General features: G+C 38.8%; 2 protein-coding genes and 2 long non-coding RNA genes across 4 annotated transcripts in view; 3 read left to right on the plus strand and 1 right to left on the minus strand.

Annotated features, from left to right (window-relative positions):
- Positions 1–19,963, plus strand: part of LOC307169806 (muscle M-line assembly protein unc-89) — a 536,691-nt gene that overhangs the window by 361,177 nt on the left and 155,551 nt on the right. The gene's annotated exons all lie outside the window — the stretch shown is intronic.
- LOC307169833 (transposable element Tcb1 transposase) overlaps positions 1–19,963 on the minus strand; it is a 148,506-nt gene that overhangs the window by 86,174 nt on the left and 42,369 nt on the right. The gene's annotated exons all lie outside the window — the stretch shown is intronic.
- LOC307170283 lies at positions 2,195–3,409 on the plus strand. Its single transcript, XR_013823332.1, has 3 exons — positions 2,195–2,283; positions 2,786–2,841; positions 3,118–3,409. It is a non-coding gene; the product is annotated as an uncharacterized lncRNA (long non-coding RNA).
- On the plus strand, positions 5,074–19,545 carry LOC307169896. The gene is made up of 5 exons (XR_013823227.1): positions 5,074–5,800; positions 6,250–6,351; positions 16,041–16,259; positions 16,729–16,764; positions 18,355–19,545. It is a non-coding gene; the product is annotated as an uncharacterized lncRNA (long non-coding RNA).

Genomic DNA, 19,963 nt, shown 5'->3' on the forward strand with positions numbered 1-19,963 from the left:
GATTCGAACCCCTGTCACTAAGAGCAAAACAACATCACTGCCCGTGCACGCAGACCAATGCCCTATTGAAGGTAGTAAGTTTGAAATCAGCCCACATGGAAAAAGGGGGATACACGCACCTTCTTTATAATGAAGAAATAAAAAATATGACACGATAAAAGTCCAAACACTAGTCCTAACAACGTTAGAAAAACAGAACCCTATCACTCAGATCGACAATCTACTACATATGTCTTTCCATTTGCTTCATTGTATGGGCTGAACTTTGAAGAAAAGGGAGGGGCTGATTATAATATTATACAAAACACCGCTTTTTACGCCGTCTTTGTCAGACAGAAGCGCCGCAAATTACGGCGCATTATGGATGGCCTGCGGCGTCAGAAACGGCGTTGTTGACTGGATAAAAAAAACAGCGATAATGACGGCGATTTTGCTTTGCAAAAGCCGTAATTTGCGGCGTTTGTACCACAGAACGCCGTACTTTGTGGCGTCTTTTTGTAAAGAAACAAAAATATAAGTAGCGGCAGTGTAATTAGCATCGGCTAACAAACGTGCTACTTCTAGTGATCTTAAACGTCGGGACCTCTACGTGTCAAATAGCATGCATCCACTTCTTTGTCAGACAGTCATCGCTTGGAAAAGCATTAAAACTCAAATATGGTTGTCACTGATTATTATTTGTGCAATGAGGGATGCTACAGTGACACCTCGATGTTGCTTCAGCCATTGCTGTTTCGACCGGAAGTCGCTTTACACAACAAACGCTGAACCGGATGTGTGTTCTAACTTCCGTGAAAAAGGCCTATTGATGCAATCAAAAACTCTACAACTACTTTGCAACCAGGCCAGAAGCTTTGGCTCAGTTTGGCTAGCTTACGTTATCTGAAACTAAGGGAAATGTTAGTGGGTATGGGAAGGATGTATTTCTGGGTATGTATTTCTTCATTTTATTTTAAATAAATTTAAATTTATTTATTTTATTTTATTTTAAATTATATATTGTACTGTATTAATAGTATTTCTAGTTACATTAAGGCTACATACGTATTAAAGCAGAGTGCTCTGGGTAATATCCTGTCAAAACATACATTAATCATTGCCATTGCATTTGTATTTTTCAAACACTCTTGTGTACACACACACACACACACACCTTAATAATACTCTAATATGTCATTTGTTCACAATGTCCCACCACACAATAAATCATTATACCGTTTCGACTAGACATATTCAAAATGCAAAAATATTTGTTTTTCCAAACTGTTTGGAGCAATTTATTATATTTTTGTAATTTTTGTATAACTTATTTGTAATTTTGAAATATAACATTAAAGAGTATATTTGATGTGATGAATTGCTCTGTCATTTATTAGATTTGCCAATTGTTATAATTTCAATTTGTGCGGGTTAATTATGAACAATGGGTAAAATTGGGGGGCGGGGACAGGTGGAGGCGGGGCTCCATTAGGCTCCTCCCCCAACCACATGTGATCTCACTCCAAGCTTTTGATAACACTTGAGAACCCTGATCACATGTCTCTGTAGTTCAGGAACCTCAGTGTGTAGAGTGACAGAATCTCCCTCCATCACTGATTCTGTCTCTGTTTCACCGGCCTCAGCACCAAACACACCTGGAGAACAAGTATAGAAAAAGATTCACAGTCACAATGATGATGCTTTAATAAAACAGTAACTAAAAAAACAAACCTTTACACCTTACCAGTTAAGTACAATATCCACAGACAGAAAAAAAAACAAATGTATGATGCATTTTCTTCAAGAACCTGCAACCTGCTAACCCTTCACGAGTCTAAAGAGGTAAAGACTTATTTGAAATGAACCCTGAAACTGTTTCTTGCCGAGATGAGATGCAGTTCCTTGTTTAGCGGTAAAGTCATATGCTGCGTTCCAAACCGCATACTTCCCTACTATTTAGTATGGGAAAAAGAGTAGGCGAGCGAAAAAGTATGTACGAATCCAAAAGAGTAGGCGAGAATTACCTGGGTGACGTACGAATTATCGCGAGATTCGGACTTAAGTGCGTTCCAATATGCCTACTTTCCTACTATATAGTAGGCGAAAACAGTACGTGAATGAAGCAGTACGTTCGAAACATCAGTATTCATAAAAGAGTAGGCGAGAAGTTCCCGGATGGCTTACTTCTTCCGGCCAGATTTTTGAGTGCTCATCCGATGGATACTCTTCTATCCCAGGAAGCCACGCGAGAGGATACGTCATTATAAAACATCGCAGAGATCGGCGACGCGGGTGCTTTCAGATGTGAGTAAACACAGTTCCTTTTGTTAAAATTGCAAGTGTTGAACTACTGTAGAGTAAACTGTTGAATTGTTGAAGGTGTAAAGACGTTACACAGTATAGTATAGTCGTGATTTTGCTGTAAAAACACGTTTTATTATGTATAACGTTAGCTAACAGGGGAGCTCCAGTAAGGACACGTAAGTTACGTCTCTAAAGTGGATTTACATAAACAAACCATACATAAAAGACGCTTATTTTAAATGTCTATTTACATCTGACAGGAAAATCTTGAAATATCACAACATGAAATAGACATCTGAGTGAAATGTGTGCTATTATGTAGAACAAATCTATAAAGTAACTAACGTTAAACATAAGTTATCTATTTTATTTGTTCATTAGTACTGTTGATAAATTGAGGAACATTTATGTTGGATAAAAAGTTAAAACAACCTCAACATGTAAATGTAGAGTTGAGTTCATAAATCACAGAGGTAACGTGGATCTTGTCTGGATGTTACAGGGTCAGATGAACAGATGTGTGTTTATCTGGTGGAGAGTTGCTCATGAAGGCTTTGAGTGAGTATACTACAGAAATGAATAACAACTATTTAAATCTTAAGTTGTAGTTTATTTTAATTATTGTAGTTTCAAACAGAGCTATTGCAGCACTTTTCTGATTCTTGATTTCTGTGCATTTGCCGCACAACTTTTGTGGTGGAGCAGGACCTGCAAGGGAAGATGATGGCGGCATTTGTGGAAAAAAAGCGTTTTTGTCTTCTAAATAATACTGAAATCAAATGACATTGTGTGGTTAAAATGACTGCTTTTGTGTTATGTTTGTGCATTTTGTAGGATCTGAAATGTCAGCGGGCTGGTGTGACGCACTGAGGATGAGGAGCACAGAGCTGAATCCTGGAGATGGTGCCTCCATCACTCCACTTGCCTCAGATTGTGAAGCACAACACATCACGCAACAACCTCCGGCACGAGGGAACGGCTCACCTCTGGCGGTCAGCTGATTCATCAGAATAAAGCCGCAGAATGGGAACCGCTGTGTTGAGATGGCAGAAGGATGTGGGGTTCAGTGCCTGTAGTCTACATACATACATGATTGTAGTTTGAATAAAGCTTGTTTCATGTGTTGACTTATGCATTTGTTTATTGTGTGATGGTGACTTTCATTCATTCTTTTACTAATTTATTAATATTTCTCATTGTTGTCAGTAAATAAAATATAATTATTTAATTAATGTTTGATTTAATTGTTTGAAAGAAGATGTAGATATGTTCATTATATACACATCTAAAGTGTATTCAATCATGCATAGCTATGTCATATGACATACATTACAATTTGTTTGTTTTATTGAATCATATAATTTTCAGTAAAAAGTCATATAATTAAGTATTGGTCAGCATTTATCGTTGTTATTATTGTATGTTTTGGGGTGGGATAGAAATGCAATTCATTCTGAGGTAATATTCATTTTTAATATTAATGATACTTAAAATTTTCGAGTATAAAATCAACAGTTTTCCTCCAAAGGCGAATCTTCGCACAGCTGCCCTTTGTGCAGACATTACAAACGCTGAGGAAACCCGTTCTAGGTAGGGCTGTTGAGTTACTGATGTTATGAGATCTGTAAAAAATCTCATTATGTATGCAAACCCAATATATATATTTTACATAGGAAAAAAGAACCTACAAGGTTGAATATCTTAATATATATTTCCTTAAATAATTCATTATAATACATTTAAAAAAAGCATTTTTTGTTATTTATAGGCCTGAGAGATGAAACGACAGTTAAATTCAACAAGAAAAAATAAAGCAGTTAGCCACTTTTGCTTGTGGATGAAAATATTTGGATATAAAAAATTAACAACATATTCAAGAGATGACAATTTTGGGATTTCGTAATAAAAATAAATAACATCGTTATGGATAAAACGGTAGTTCACATTAGTAAGGTTAAATAAAATAATTTAAATCAACCCTAAATGTATTCACAAAATAAATGGGCAGCAGTTTCTTCAAAAAGACCACAAAATGAGCAAGTTTAATCAATATCAAGATATTTACAGATAGATGAATTAAACGTGTCCGTTCGAATCTTTTAAGTTGTTGCGCGTGTGATAACGCGTCGTAGGTCACATGATAACGCCAACATGGCAGATGTCCGGTTCGCATTCATACTCAACGAGATTTGGCTATAAAGTACCTACTCTTTTAGCGCTCGTTAAGTAAGTACTCATTGAAATTAAGTACCTACTCATTGAGTATGCGGTTTGGAACGCAGCCCCAATTTCGCCTGGCGGTGTGCGCGACATTTTTTGTAACAACGCGCGCGGCGCCGCATCCGAAGATGAATGACTTCGAGCCGAATCTGGCCGAGCTCGAACTTCTCACCACGCAGCACCCAGTTTGCACGTCTAAATGAGTTGCTTACATATAAAAAAAATGAGCATACAATAGCATAAAAAGTATTTTTAATGAACATAAAGGTCCATGTTTAATAATGTTCACGAAACTTAATGAAATGTTTAGTGAAATTAAAAAATATGTAAGAGATCGTTAATATAAGTTAGTTATGTTTTATACACATTCTCATATCCATATATTTTGTTTTATTGTCACTAGTATCACAGGGTTTACTGGGTTTTACACGATTCTTTTTGTAGTGTGGTATTGGTGGTGGTGTACTAAAATAAACATTATCACGTGTGTATAGCTTTCTTCTTCTCACTGCTGATTCCTGATGGTTTAGAGGACAATTACTCGAGTCGCCCCCTGTCGTTTCACAGAATAGTACAACGGCGAGCGCGTCAAGTATAACAGTCTCAGCCTCAGACGTCACGCCCACGGAACGTTGGCTAAACGTCTGATGCGGTACACTTAACTGGAAACACTTCAGGAATGTCGAAGTCGTCATCTGATTGGTTGAATTTTATCGGATTTCCGGGGGGCGCGAGTGTCGCGTTTATTTTCGGTCCGCCGGGAAACAAAGCGCAGACGTGTAATTGCGTTTCCTACTGATTTACTCGGTGTTTTGATCAGATGTGGTAATGCAGACGCCATTGTTGTTATACGTGCACGAACAGATCAATGACTTACTGCTTGTTTTCTTCTCCTTCTTTGATTTTCTATGCTGACTGACTTGTTGCACGCCGGTCTGTTGTTGTGGGGACATTTCCACGCAACGAAACGTGACGCTGAACGAAACGAACTGTAATTGGTTGTTTGACATGTCGGTCAAACGGCCTTATGGGCGGGCCTTGGCCAAAGAAAGCTGCTATGAATTCCAGACCTTCAGCCGTCAGTCTGAAGGTCTGGCTACGCGAGACTAAGTATAACGCCTCGTCCGTTTGCGGAGGTGCGCGCGCAGTCTGCGGAGACTCGCGCTGCGGAGCCAGGCGAAAGTATAACCAAGGCTTTATAAGCACGACTTCCCACCTCGTACGTACGAACTTCCCAGGAGGACTTGAACGCACCATAAGACCCAGACCTTCAATCAGTTCATCTTATTCATATCAGGTTTAAAGTAGTACTATTAGTTCCAAAGTTGTATTTGTAGTAGAAGCAGTAAAAACAACACTTACCATGCTTTTACCACACTATTGGTAGTTTTAATGTAAAAATTATTGTAAATGCACAGTAACCACCTACCATGCTTTTACCACAGTAACCCTAGTTTTACTGTGATTGGTGTGGTAAAAGGACAGTAACCACCACAAAACTTACCATGCTTTAAACCTCAGTAACATTAGTTTTACCACAGTAATAACAAAACTTACCATGCTTTTACATCAGTATTGGTAGTTTTAAAGTGATATTTGTTGTAAATGCATATTAACCACAACACTTAACATGCTTTTAATGCTTAATAATGTAACATCCAATATTTGTAAGGTAAATCAGTCATTTTTCTTTTACTATTATTAAAAATATTATACATAATGATATTTTCTTTTCTCTTTTTTCAGCTGAAAAGACCAAAATGACCTTTCGGACTCAGTCAGCCCATTATTGTTTGAGGACAAGTAACCGGAGGAGACGGACAGCTGCCAAGGCAAATATTCGCAATGGTATGTGTGTGTTGGTTTTAACCCTAAATCAAACATTTTATCAAGCATTTGTTGTTTCTTAAACCTTTTCTAATGTTGATAAAACGTTGTTAGAAGGTTGGCTACGTCGTGCCAACGTTCTGTGTTTGCTGGGACCTCTTTCGTTGAAATTTGACGCCAGGGGTCCTTGACCATGCGTCAGACATTTGACGAGTAGGGAGTGAGACTGTGTTGCCAGTTAACATGGTTTAGATTATTTCAAATGAAAATTTGAATGCCATGAACACACATTCACATGTAAAAATAAATAAATAAATAAAAATACAGCAATAACTGCATATATTTTGACACTTTAAGCTTTTGACATTTCTGTGAAGAACTGCTTATCAGCATTTTGTATTTTTAGCAGAAGTGCATTAAACCACAGTGTGTTTAGAGGATAAAGTGTCTGCACAGTTATTCTCTCTCATCTGATCTCAATTGATCACTTGGACAAAATACGTCTTTAGTTGATGTAAAGCATTCAGATTGTTGTATTAAACTCATCTCTTGCTGAAAGGTATTTGATTCAGTGACAGATGCAGCTGATGTTGGTTTGTGAAGAGCAGAAACACACAGACTAAATTTGGTAATGAATTTAACAATGGAGATATTTGATCAGGTCAAACATCTGTGAGTCATGGGATTCACAACAGACAGGAGTGTCAAAATGTGTATATAGTCAAATATAGTTGTGAGATAAAGATCAATTTAAGAGAAGGGAGAAACATAAACTAAAGAACTGACTAAAGTTCACACATTTATTTTTGTGTTTGTGACTTTGGTCATTTGTTTTACTTAGCTTCTCAAGTTCCTATTCTAGTAGTCAACAATGATGAGATTAATGTTTGTCAACTTTTAAAAGACATTTTTATAGGTTTGAATGTGCATTTCCTTTCTTTTCATGTAATAGTTATATCCAAGTCATATGTTTTTTTGTTTTTTTTTGTTTTTTGCAGAGAGTGGCCTATTGTATCTCTGGTATTTTCTAGATAAAATGTCTGCTAAATAGAGAAGTGTAAGTAAAAATACATTCAAAAGATAAATGAGACCAGAACAAAGAAATGAGGGATGTCTCTTCTGAAGGTTGGTTGGATATTGTATTTTGGAAAACAAAATATTTAATCAGTCATGCAGAAAGGCACTATTTTTGTTTTAGAAAATTTGTATTGTTAAAAGTAATATAGAAACACAACTGTAATTCAAAATATTTGTATTTTATTTGAATGGAATAAAATATCACTTAAATGATATTCATAATAAATGATATTTACTCAAGAAAATTATATTCTCAAAGCAGTTCAAGAACATCTCCACCTTCCTGAGTATCTGATTAATCAGAGTTTGATGATGTTTGCTCGCTCTTCTTCATAGATGTACCTGCACATGTGTGGCAGTGTGTGTTGATGTCCAGATGTGTGGTCTGGTTGCTGATGGGATTGTTCAGCACACAGCTGTAGGTGTTTTTATCCTGATACTCCACCTCCAGAGGTAGAGAGAGACTGATGCTGAGATCACACACACTGATGCTGGACAATACACTGATTCCTTTGTACCAGGAGAGAGTCACATCACTCACATTCAACACTGATTGAAGCGGCAACCTATAGCCGCTGAGAGGCTAAGCAGCAGGAAAGATTCGTGACGCGTTTCCATCCGTAACATCCAATGGTTTATTCTTACAGGTAACAGATTGTCCACGCTCGAACCATTAAAGTACGTACTGACACAAATCCATGTAAACAAATAACCATACAGACGTGCAAACGGTCAACTGAAAGTGAGCACTCCTTGCCACTCACCCCCTCTCTACACAGTGTTCCCACAAGACAGAGAGCGCTACCAGGTAAATACCCACTAATACCCATGTGACCAAACACCTGGAAATGTACGCGCAAAATACAAAATAAAAGACACACGTTTTCTGCACTTACATTCCAGCCCCTGATTATTACACAATACACCTGTAATAATCAAAGACATAATAAAGATATGAAGAATACATTACATAATTGTCATACATGATTTTCGCTTTTTTTACAAAGTGCTTAAATGTGAAAAATGTATGCATGTGAAAATGTCCAATCACACAAGTGTTCATTTAGTTCATCCTCGTAGCCGAGTAAAGTTAATGTAAAGGTCTAGTCTAAGTCAGTAAAGTCAGTAATTCAATCAAGTCAAAGTCAACAAGTCAAGTCAAAAGGATCAGTTGAGAGCTCTCAAATGTCAGTCATAGTTAATCTTTAAATTCCTCGGCTTCAAGAAGACGACAAATCTTGGTAATTGGCCTGGTCAAGCAGGTACTCATAGTCTTGATCTTAACTTGCCGTGTGAATCCTTTTTTGTCCTCTATCGTGTGGATAATTTTGCCCATGATCCAGGAACTTCTAGGTGCATTTTCATCCATTATCAGAACAACATCTCCCAACTGATAGTTCCGTGTCTTTGCCACCCACTTTTGGCGTTCCTGTAATAGAGGTAGATATTCGCCAATCCATCTTTTCCAAAACTGGTTGGCCAAATACTGAACTTGACGCCATCGCCGACGAGCATACAAATCTTCTTTCTCAAACAATCCGGGTGGTAATGTAAACTTTGTTTTTAGAAGGAGAAGATGATTAGGTGTTAAAGCTTCCATGTCGTCAGGATCCAAAGATGATCTAGTTATGGGTCGGTTGTTAAGTATGGACTCTACTTCACACAAGAGAGTATGAAGATCTTCTTCATTCAAACTTTGCCCTCGAAGGATGGAGTTGAGTATTTTCTTTATCGATCTGATGAGTCTTTCCCAGATCCCTCCGTGGTGTGAACCGGTAGGAGGATTGAAAGTCCATTTTATCTTCTTTTGTAGAAGAAAATCGTTTATCTGACTGTGGTTCCAATTTTGTATCGCCTCCTTTAATTCACGATCAGCCCCGACGAAGTTCGTTCCATTATCTGAACGTATTTCGGCCACTTGTCCTCGTCGAGCGATAAAACGTCTGAGTGCATGAATGAATGAGTCTGTGTCCAGTGATGCAATCATTTCAATGTGAACAGCTCTAATGGTCAAGCAGGTGAAAATGACTCCGTAGCGCTTTAGAGTGGTTCTTCCTCTCTTTACCTCAAAAGGGCCGAAACAATCCAGTCCAACATGAGTAAAGGGTGGTTTGTCTGCGGAGACTCGATCGTGAGGCAAATCAGCCATCTGTTGATGACCTGCAATTGCGTTGAACCTTCGACACACGACACATTTTGATAGAAACGTTCTGATGGCTACGCTAGCTCCAGGGATCCAATATTGTTGTCTAAGACTCGCCAACATGAAGTTACGTCCACTATGTCCCACTTCCTCATGAATTTGACGCAGGATTAGGTTGGAAATGTGTAAGTCTTTTGCCAATATGATTTGGTGTTTAGAGTGTTCAGGGATCAATGCGTTATCAAGGCGTCCACCAACCTTGATGATATCAGACTGAAGTATTGGATTAAGACTGTAAAGAGGACTATTTCGCTTAACTACTCCACACTTCCGTAGACTCTTTAGTTCCTCCGGAAACCTCTTACTTTGAGAAAGTCGGATGATTTCCATTTCGGCCTTTTCCAACTCTTCCAGCGAAAGTAAGTCCTTACGAACAGTAGGTTTAAACTTCTGCATTTCTTGATTAATAATCATCTCTTGTTGATCTAGGTCTTTATCAGAGCAAATAAGAGAAGCCTGCAGTCGTTTTCTTTCCTTGCTACGGTCCATCAAGATTTGTTTCACACGAAGGATCCATGCTACGGCTTTCTTTACTTGGATCCAAGAGGAAAAGTAATCAAAGAGACATGATATGGGGTCAGAATTTTCATTGACTTCTATCGTGTTTACCAAAGCACTCCTTTTAATCTCAGGATCATGAGAGAGTATTGCGTCCCTATCGGTGGGGTCCATTGGCCAGTCTTCTTGTGGCTGAACGAGGAATGTGGGACCAGAAATCCACATCTCATTCTTTAAAAATGAATCCACCTTTGCTCCTCTAGACGCCAGATCTGCTGGATTGCTTGACGAATTCACGTACCTCCATTGTGCAACATCAGAAACATTTAAGATTTCAGATACCCTGTTAGCCACGAAGCACTTAAACCTTGAGGTCCTATTTCGAAGGTACTTGAGTACTGACGTGCTGTCAGTCCAAAAAACAGAGTTCTGGAAGGGCATCTTGAGTTCTTTCATCCAGATCTTGTCAATACGGCTTGCAAGAGTGGCAGCTGCAAGTTCCAGGCGAGGGATTGTAATGGATCTCACTGGTGTAACTCTTGCCTTGCTTACCAGAAGGGTGGAATATGCCTGTTGTTGGTCATTATGAAGCAACAGGTAGGTAACCACCCCATATCCTTGCTCGCTTGCATCCGAGAAATGGTGCATTTGAGCAGAAGTTACTTCACCAAACCCATCAGGCTTCAAACATCTTCTGACCTCAAAACTCTTTAAGTGATGTAGATCATCCAGCCAGTTAATCCAGCGTTGAGCATACACTAAAGGAATATCATTGTCCCATCCAATACCCTCTTTACACAGATCTTGCAGTATCCTCTTGGCAGACAGAATCACAGGTGACAAGAACCCCAGAGGATCGTAGATGGAACTGACCACCGAGAGAATTCCTCTCCTGGTAAGAGGTCTATCCTTGACTACCACTTTGAATTGAAAGGCATCTGATTCAGCACACCATTGCACTCCCAAAGCTCTTTCCAGTGGCAAAGTGTCATGATCCAAATCCAGATCCTTTACCTTCTTCTCTCTGTCATCCTCAGGTATGGCACCCAATACAGCACGGCTGTTGCTCGTCCATTTCGTTAAACGAAAACCACCTTTAACACACATACTAGTAAGATCCTTGTACAGCTGCACAGCATCTGATTCGGAAGGTACTGAAACGAGGCAGTCATCCACATAAAAATTATTGAGAACAACATCCATTGTCTTGGGGTCAAATAGATCCTTATGATCCATTGCACATTTCCTCAATGCGAAACTTGAGCAGCTTGGTGATGATGTAGCCCCAAATAAATGAACCACCATTCTGTATTCCTCCAGACTGCCGTTTACATTACCTTCTGGCCACCACAGGAATCTCAAGAGATCACAGTCTTCTGGGTGAACTCTAATTTGGTGGAACATGGCTTCAATGTCGGCCATCAGAGCAACAGATTCCAGTCTAAATCGTACAAGTACACTCACCAGCGAACTGGTTAAGTCTGGACCCTGTAGAAGCTTGCTATTCAGTGATATACCCTGATAGGAAGCTGCACAATCAAACACAACCCTAATCTTGTGTTTTTTGAGATGATATACACCGTGATGGGGTAAATACCACAGACGTCTGTCACATCTCTCCAGTTCAGCCGCAGGTACTCTTTCTGCATAACCCTTATGGATCACATCTTCCATAAAAGTGGTGTAATCTGCATGAAAGGAAGAATTCACTTTAAACCGTTTCAGAAGAGTTAAAGCTCGTTGTTCTGCAATTCTCCTGTTCATAGGCATGACTACTTCAGCACTTCTGAGTGGTAGACCGATGTAATAATGACCATTCTTCAGTTTTGCTGAATTGGACACAAAATCCATAAACTGCTGATCCTCTTTAGATGTTCCTACCATTTCTTCATGAGCAGTCTCTGGAAAATCAGCCTTAAATTGCTGCTTCCACAATTCTTCCAACTTCATTACTGCAATCCTATTCACAGTCACCGGAAGCTGGTTGGCAGCATCATCTCCATTCATGTCTACTCCTTTAAGTGGTCCGTTAACAGTCCATCCGAACAGGGTCCTGACAGCATATGGGCCATTATTCTGACTCTGTATGATCTCCCAAGGCTCCAACGCTTCTGGAACATTAGCTCCAATCAAAAGCTCAATGCCAGCATTAATCGTAGGTAGACAGATATGACTCAAATAAGGCCAACATTCAAGATCTTTCTGAGAGGCGATGTTTGCTGTGGTCACCGGCATGATCTTCTGTGTATACACCTCAGGCAATGGACAATAGCAATCTTGACTCAACCCAGAAACCTCCAAGTCCTTTAGAACGTAACTAACGACTGATTTATCTTGACTCATCGTTCTGAGAAGAATATTAACTTTCTTTCCGGGAAGGTTGAGCTTGTTCATCAAACTTTCCGTACAGAAAGAAGCAGAACTTCTGGAATCAAGAAAGGCATACGTCATCACCACACTGTTTCCCATTTTCGATTTAACACATACTGGAACGATAGATAACGCACAGTTATCATTACCAGCCCCAGTAAGACCACTGGTTTGGAGCGAGACCATAGCACTGGCTACTGCTGACTTGGATTCTGCCTTCTTGTCCAAAGTGTCTACCTTCTCGTGAGGATAAATGTGGAGAAGAGTTGGATGTTTAAGATTACATATGCTACAAATACTTCTCTGTTTGCAGTCCCTGCTGAGGTGTCCTGTATCCAAGCATCCAAAGCAAACTCCTCTCGTCATCAGAAAGTTCATCTTTTCCCTGTGACCCTTTTTGGTAAGTTTATTACAAACATCCAGTGCATGTTGACCGCTACAGAAGAGACAGATTCTGTTAGGTGATATCTTACGGTGTTCTCTCATTTCAGGCATAGCAGTGATAGTGGTCGCAAAACTGCTTCTGGCTTTTGGCTGACTTGCTTTGATGTTCATCTTCCTACCTCCAGCAGGCAAGACATCCTGAATATTACCAAACACAGGATCAGATAGAATTTTTACTTGTCTCTCAATGAAATCAACAACATCAGAAAAGGTGGTTTGAATGTGGCGTCGCTCCTTTAACTCATATGCAACGACTCTCCATCTATCTTTAAGTTTATAAGGAAGCTTTGAGAGAATGACTTGCATGTTAGTTGTAAGATTCAACTCGTTCATATAGTGAATGTCTTGCATAGCGTTGCAACAACTCCTTAAGAAAAGACCATACTCTTGTAGGGACTTAGCATCTTCAGATTTTATAGCTTTCCACGAAAGAGCTTTCTCCATATATGATGAAGCTATTTTTACCTCATTACCAAAGTTCTCCTTAAGCAATGCTTTTGCTCTTAAGTAACCTTGTGAAGGGGTCATGAGCTGGCAACTTCTAACAAGTTCTTTCGGCTGTCCCCGTGTATATTGCTCCAGGTAGTGCAGGCAATCTCCCAGATTGTCTGCCTTCTTTTCCACCACTTCCTCAAATGTGCGCATAAACTCATAAAAGCGCAATGGGTCTCCATCAAAATACTGTATTTCTCTGGGTGGAAGCAAAGACAAGTTATGCTGTTTAACCAATAAATTAGCAATTTAATTTTGCTTACCCATAAGCTGAAGCATGCTTGCGTGGCTCACATCATTTTGAAAACTTGGTCTTAACCCATAAGCATGTCCAATATTCTGATTATCCAATGATGTTGTATTAGGCAATGCAGATTGTGATGGTTTAATTTTAGATCTTGTTGATTGTTGTTGTACTGGCTGAGATAGGGAATACTTTGACATCCTTTGCATGTGATCCACATGCGAAGTACGCGGTACAGACATAGACACAGATGCTGCCGGCCCACTGGCTGAAGGAACAAATGACTCCGCCCCAGGATGAAGAGATTTAGACACAGTTCTACCAACAGATGAATGAGATTCAGAATGCACATCTTGATACACCTTTACTCGTGCCATTGACTCTGCTAATTTAGTTTCCAACTCCAATTTTTCCCTCCGTCTCTTCAATAGCTCCTCTTGTTCCTCTAAATCATGTTTCCTTTGCAGCATTTGTTGAGAGGCCAATAAAGCAGCCAGTTCTGCTTCAGCCTTAAGACGAGTAGATGAAATGGAAGATCGGCTTGAACGAGATCCATTGGCTGTCACTCCAGATCTTTTACTGCTTATATTTGAAACGCTGTCCATAGGTTCAACTTCATTTTCAAAGTTCTCAGATTCCATTGTGGCTTGTTGATGTGCATCAGGAAGCTGAATATTATGTGTTGTGGACACCACGTCAACAGAGTGTGAAATACCAGATGAACGAACCCCTTGAGATGTTACAGCTACTTCCTCAACCCTGAGCTCATGGGTATCAGATAGAGCAGTGCAGGAATTAGATTTCCCAGTATCATTCATCCATTGTTGAACATCATCCACAAATCCATTATAAGATTTCAAAATTGATTCAAACCATTCGTTTTGTATAATTTGTTCCTCAGGAGGTAGTAGAGGCAATACTTTATGTAACACAGATGCATCATCCATAAGCAGTTGTATCGTTTTCAGCATTGAACACACTTGAGACGCATTGTCATCACATATCATCAACTCTTTCATTGACCCAATTGTACTCTTTACTTTATTCACTTTACTCTTGCGATCTTTTTGCAAGGCTTCAAGTTTAGCCATCAGGGCTTTTGCTGTGGGTTTATACTCTCGTTTCCTGCTATCAGCAGCGTGCTCTATATCCTCTGAGTTCATTCTCCAACGCAACGGACAATGTGAGCTCCGTTTCAAAACAGCGCGCTCACAGAGCCAAACAATGAATGAACGTAACGAGGCAGCACACGAGAGCTCATAAATATGCAACAGCAATACAAAGCGCGTTCAACCCAGCGCCAATCCAACGTGACACTATAACAGCGTCTTCCACAACAGCAATACAGCCACACTCCAGTTAAAACGCTGACATACCTCCTTTGTTGTATGTGCGTCGTGTCCGTCAATCCACTTCGCGACGCGCGTCCGCTACAACATGCAGTGTGCAGGAACAGCCGCTCCCCATTTCCGTATAATCCAAAGTGTATTTTCAGTTGACTAAGTGAAGCGGCAACCTATAGCCGCTGAGAGGCTAAGCAGCAGGAAAGATTCGTGACGCGTTTCCATCCGTAACATCCAATGGTTTATTCTTACAGGTAACAGATTGTCCACGCTCGAACCATTAAAGTACGTACTGACACAAATCCATGTAAACAAATAACCATACAGACGTGCAAACGGTCAACTGAAAGTGAGCACTCCTTGCCACTCACCCCCTCTCTACACAGTGTTCCCACAAGACAGAGAGCGCTACCAGGTAAATACCCACTAATACCCATGTGACCAAACACCTGGAAATGTACGCGCAAAATACAAAATAAAAGACACACGTTTTCTGCACTTACACTGATGAACACACCAATGAACAATATGATGATGATGATGATGTTGATGATGATGATGATGATGATGAAGAACAGTATATGCTGATGACAGGAACAGGCAGACGAGCTGAGAAAAAAAAACATGAGAGCTCTAATTTACAGTAAGAACATTTTCATTTTATTGGTCTTTATTTGATGTGAGAGTCTCTCTCAACATAAAGGATTCATGCTACACTGAAATTAAAGTTTAAGTGTCACACAATTCATTACATAGAAATGTACTGCAAATAAATTTCTAAAATGTCTCAAATTCTATAACAGTCACTGACACAGAACATTATCAAACACAATAAATCATATTAACCATGCTGGAAATGGTCATGACATTTTGACAAAAGACAAGAATGACAATGATGATGTTCAGACATTGTTAAATTACTGAAATTGTGAAAAGTGTTTTAACTCACCATAGGTCGAGTTGGGTACGCTGGCGCGTTTGGCTGCCGCTCCTCTCACCGTTTTGTTTATTTTAGTAATGTTTTAATTTTATTTTTCAGCGCCTCTATGAGTGCAATGTGGTGGTTCGGACTGTTGTTTTTAATTCTGTGCTCCACCCGGAATAATCTGCAACGCAATAATCTACAACGAGCAACGGGGAATCAACGCGTTGGTCTGGCTGTGCATGTGGATTCTACGACATTAAGACCACGGTGTGCTTCGGGGATTCAACGCCTAGGACCAGCTGTGTTTGCGGACTTAATGACTATGGCCCTAAGGTACACTGCACGCCAACTGTTGAATTTAAAGCAGAACCCGTATCGTTTAGCTAAAGACTCTTACGAACTTTGCCGTGACGCTGGCTTGCTACGTCTTAAACGGTATATTCACCGGGGCTTGAGGCGAAGCTTTATTGCTTCATCTACTCCCAGCATTTGTATTTCTACATGCCGACGTAAGACTAACAATCTGTTTTACGCTGGTATTGATCAACGTAATTTAATACTGGTACCCCGTGTGGAGATTAAGTCATTGTTGACTCCATTTCATAGCTCGGCTCATGCTGCATTATTTAATGCCCGCTCTGTGAATAACAAGGCACTGGTTCAGCATGTTTTGAATTGAACGAGCAACAGCTGACCTGAGATGTGATTATATATGACCTTGTTGTTGTTGTTTTTTATCACAATATCTAATGAATGTAAAAAGGGTCATTGTCTAATAATTCTGTGATTGTTGTTTAAACAGAAAGTGATTACGTGAACCTGAATCGGCGGGAAACAGGTGAGATTCTGTTGTGTGCTGAAGCTCTTTAACTTAAGATCATGATCTGATGTGTGTGATGTGGCGTTCAGGTGTTCTTGGGGGGCGTTCACGAGTTTACACCAAAGATCCTGACAAGACAAGATTAGGGCTGACCCCGAATAGTCGAAGGTTCGATGCATCGTTAGGAGGACCACCAAACTCACAGTCGAATCATTGCAGAGGTCTTATGAAACGAGGATCATGCCATTTTGCTTGAGGGTGCTCAGTGTCTAATTTCACATCTAACAACTGGGTTTCTGCCAGTAAGTGAATATACAGATAATGCTATAAATATGATAATGATAATGCTGTAAATAAAAATGTGAAAAAAAAGAAGCTTTTAATAAGGATATTCTCCAAGCCTGGATTTAGCATCAGTCAAACCATGATCGCACTTCTGCCGGACAACATTAACAAGTTGGTTTTCCTCGGGACATTCTAAAACGCTTAACGTGAAAAACGCTTAAAGGGCACTTTAACGTGGCTTAATGTATATTAAGACAGTGATGTTACAAGACCAAACTCAGTAAAGACCACACTAAGCATATGTAGCCTACAGAAACGCAGATGAGCGCAGAATATGAGAGATGTACTGAGATGAATATGAACGCAATGCGTTTAATTACACATTAAGCATTTTCCTCTCAAAGAAAAAAACGTTATTATAAAGAAAATGTTATTTTTACAAAGTTATTTCTTTATAATAACGTGTTTTCTTTGAGAGGAAAATGCTTAATGTGTAATTAAACGCATTGTGTTCATATTCTGGGCTCATCTGCTTTTCTGTAGACTTTATGCTGTGCTTTATTAATAAGGTGTGTGCAGAATTTGATCTCTTAATAACTGTCTTCTTGAGACATAAGCCGTTAAGCGTTTTTCACATTACGCGTTTTAGAATGTAGGATAATATCCACACACACAATTTGAAAAGACTCAAACGGACACGGATAGAGTGAAAGACTAGATTTCTTTTCTTTCTATCAGGTAGGATAGCCTACAAGTGATTTCAAAACATTTCAGCTGGTTCTAATTCGATTTCTGGATGTTGTGAACATGTTTAGCTAAAGACTGCCACTCCAGTTTAGCGTTTATTGTCGTCTCTGCAGTTAAAAAGACAAAGTTGACAAATCTGGCTATCCTTTCGTAATTTTAATTTTTTTTAATTTATTTTCATTTTATTTATTGATCACGCAGGGTTATCTAATTGAACTATTTGTGGCTTGTACTTTGTGACAATCTGCAAACTGCGTGAGTGTTTCTCCTCGGGGCTCCTCCCACAAAACAGATTTCTGATTGTAAATATTCAACATGTTTGATATTTACGATTTGAGACCCGTGCGACCCAGATGTTCTTCAGAGCAGATTCAGTCACTCTTAATACACCTCACAACACAGGAAAACCTGATCAAATAATCTGTCAAGATAATCAGAAATTTCCTAGGATTGACTCGGAAGGGGAGAATTTGACATTATCTTGTAGTGTGTATTCAAGCTTAAATTTTGAAATCTCTAGATCAGTACATCTCTCTTTTTAATATCTGTAATTGTCTTTTCTGGCTGATTCCACAGGAAACAGAGTGAATGATTCAGCAACTGTAGAGATGCCGCTGCTGAATGGAGAGGATGGGAATGAACAGGAGGGGATGAGTTCATTTTAAAGCGATAAGACACGCCCACCAGTGTCAATCACTCTGACATCATCAACATGTCAGATCTGGCTGCAACAACAAAAACATATTTCTGCTTATAAGAGCCTTAATGTGAGAAATGAATCTGTGTCTGTTGAGCTGTTAAACTTGTATGTAAAAAGATTATTTGGTTTTAGATGAACAGGGAAACATTTCATATATTGTTTTTATAATGTTACACTTCATACCTGTTACTCTATTAACATAATACTAGTCTGACTTTTACAGCTTTGATTTTGTGTGATTGTAGACAGTGAGTTTCAGTAATATGCTTGTTTTAGATGTTTTCCACAGCAGTATTTCTCTAACCATTGAATGTGCTGTTTTATGTAAATAACAGCAGAACCAGATTAATGTTGTTCAGCATTGATCACAGTGTCTTTAAAGCTGAGATCACATGACCTTCTCTTCATGTGTAGAAAATCATTAGTGCATCTTTGACCATTCAAGGTTACTAAACTTCTCTGTAAGTGACCCTTTTATTGTAAATAATAATAAAAAAAAAAACTTACGTTGACATTCTTTTTAATATTATTTTCGTTGAAATTGTAAATGTGTGCCTTATTTTGCTTTAGTAATTTTGCTTAAATAAGGGTCTGATCTGAAGTGATTCTGTTCATCTTCCAATCAGATGTGAATGCCAAATTGTAAATGTGATCTGAATTTATTTGTATTCATGGTGAAGCACTTAAAATTACTCTTGTTGCACTTATAGCAAAAAAAAGGTTGAAAAAGTGCCTTTGTTCAATCCTAGTACTTAGTTACACTATAACCACATTGTGTTGTTTTGTGTTGTTTTATTGATTTTAACAAAAGCATCTGCTTGAGGAATACATGTTCATGTTAGATATACACATGCCTCTGATCTTATTCTACCTGTTCTTTTCTGTCTAGTGGAAAAACACTTATTTTCCTTCTTAACAGCCATTTTAGCATGTAACTCGTAAACAATGTACCTATATATGCAATATTAATAAATAATAAAAAGGTCAAATTGTGTGAAATGTGTGTTGCTTCATACCATATGTAATGCATGTATTGTACACAATAAAATCTGAGTACATTAAATCTGAACTTAGTTATAACCATAAAATATATATTGTGTAAATCATAATCGCAAACAAAGATGATATGGGATTATAGTTTCAGACGTTGTTCAACTAGCTGAGCTTGAAAAGTCCAATCTAGCCAGGAAAAGGCTCTAGATGCACTTCATCTTTTTGAGCGCTAGATGGCAGTAGAAGTGTAAAAAAAAAATTATACGCTTTTGTATTCAAGCAAGGATATACTAAAGCAACCTCGTTGCTTTTGTAATTTGTGGCTAAAACACTTATTAATGACCATAGCAACGCTATGTTATAGTATAGTTTATTTCTATAACGCATACAGTTGCGTTTTGAAGGCAGGTTGTGTATTACTTTATATTACTGTGTATAAAGCGCTTAAAAGTATTTAAAGGGACACCCCTAAATTAAAATTATTTCTTCATA

Source organism: Squalius cephalus (assembly GCF_949319135.1).
Source record: "Squalius cephalus genome assembly, chromosome: 13".
In the NCBI taxonomy this organism is placed as follows: domain Eukaryota; kingdom Metazoa; phylum Chordata; class Actinopteri; order Cypriniformes; family Leuciscidae; genus Squalius; species Squalius cephalus.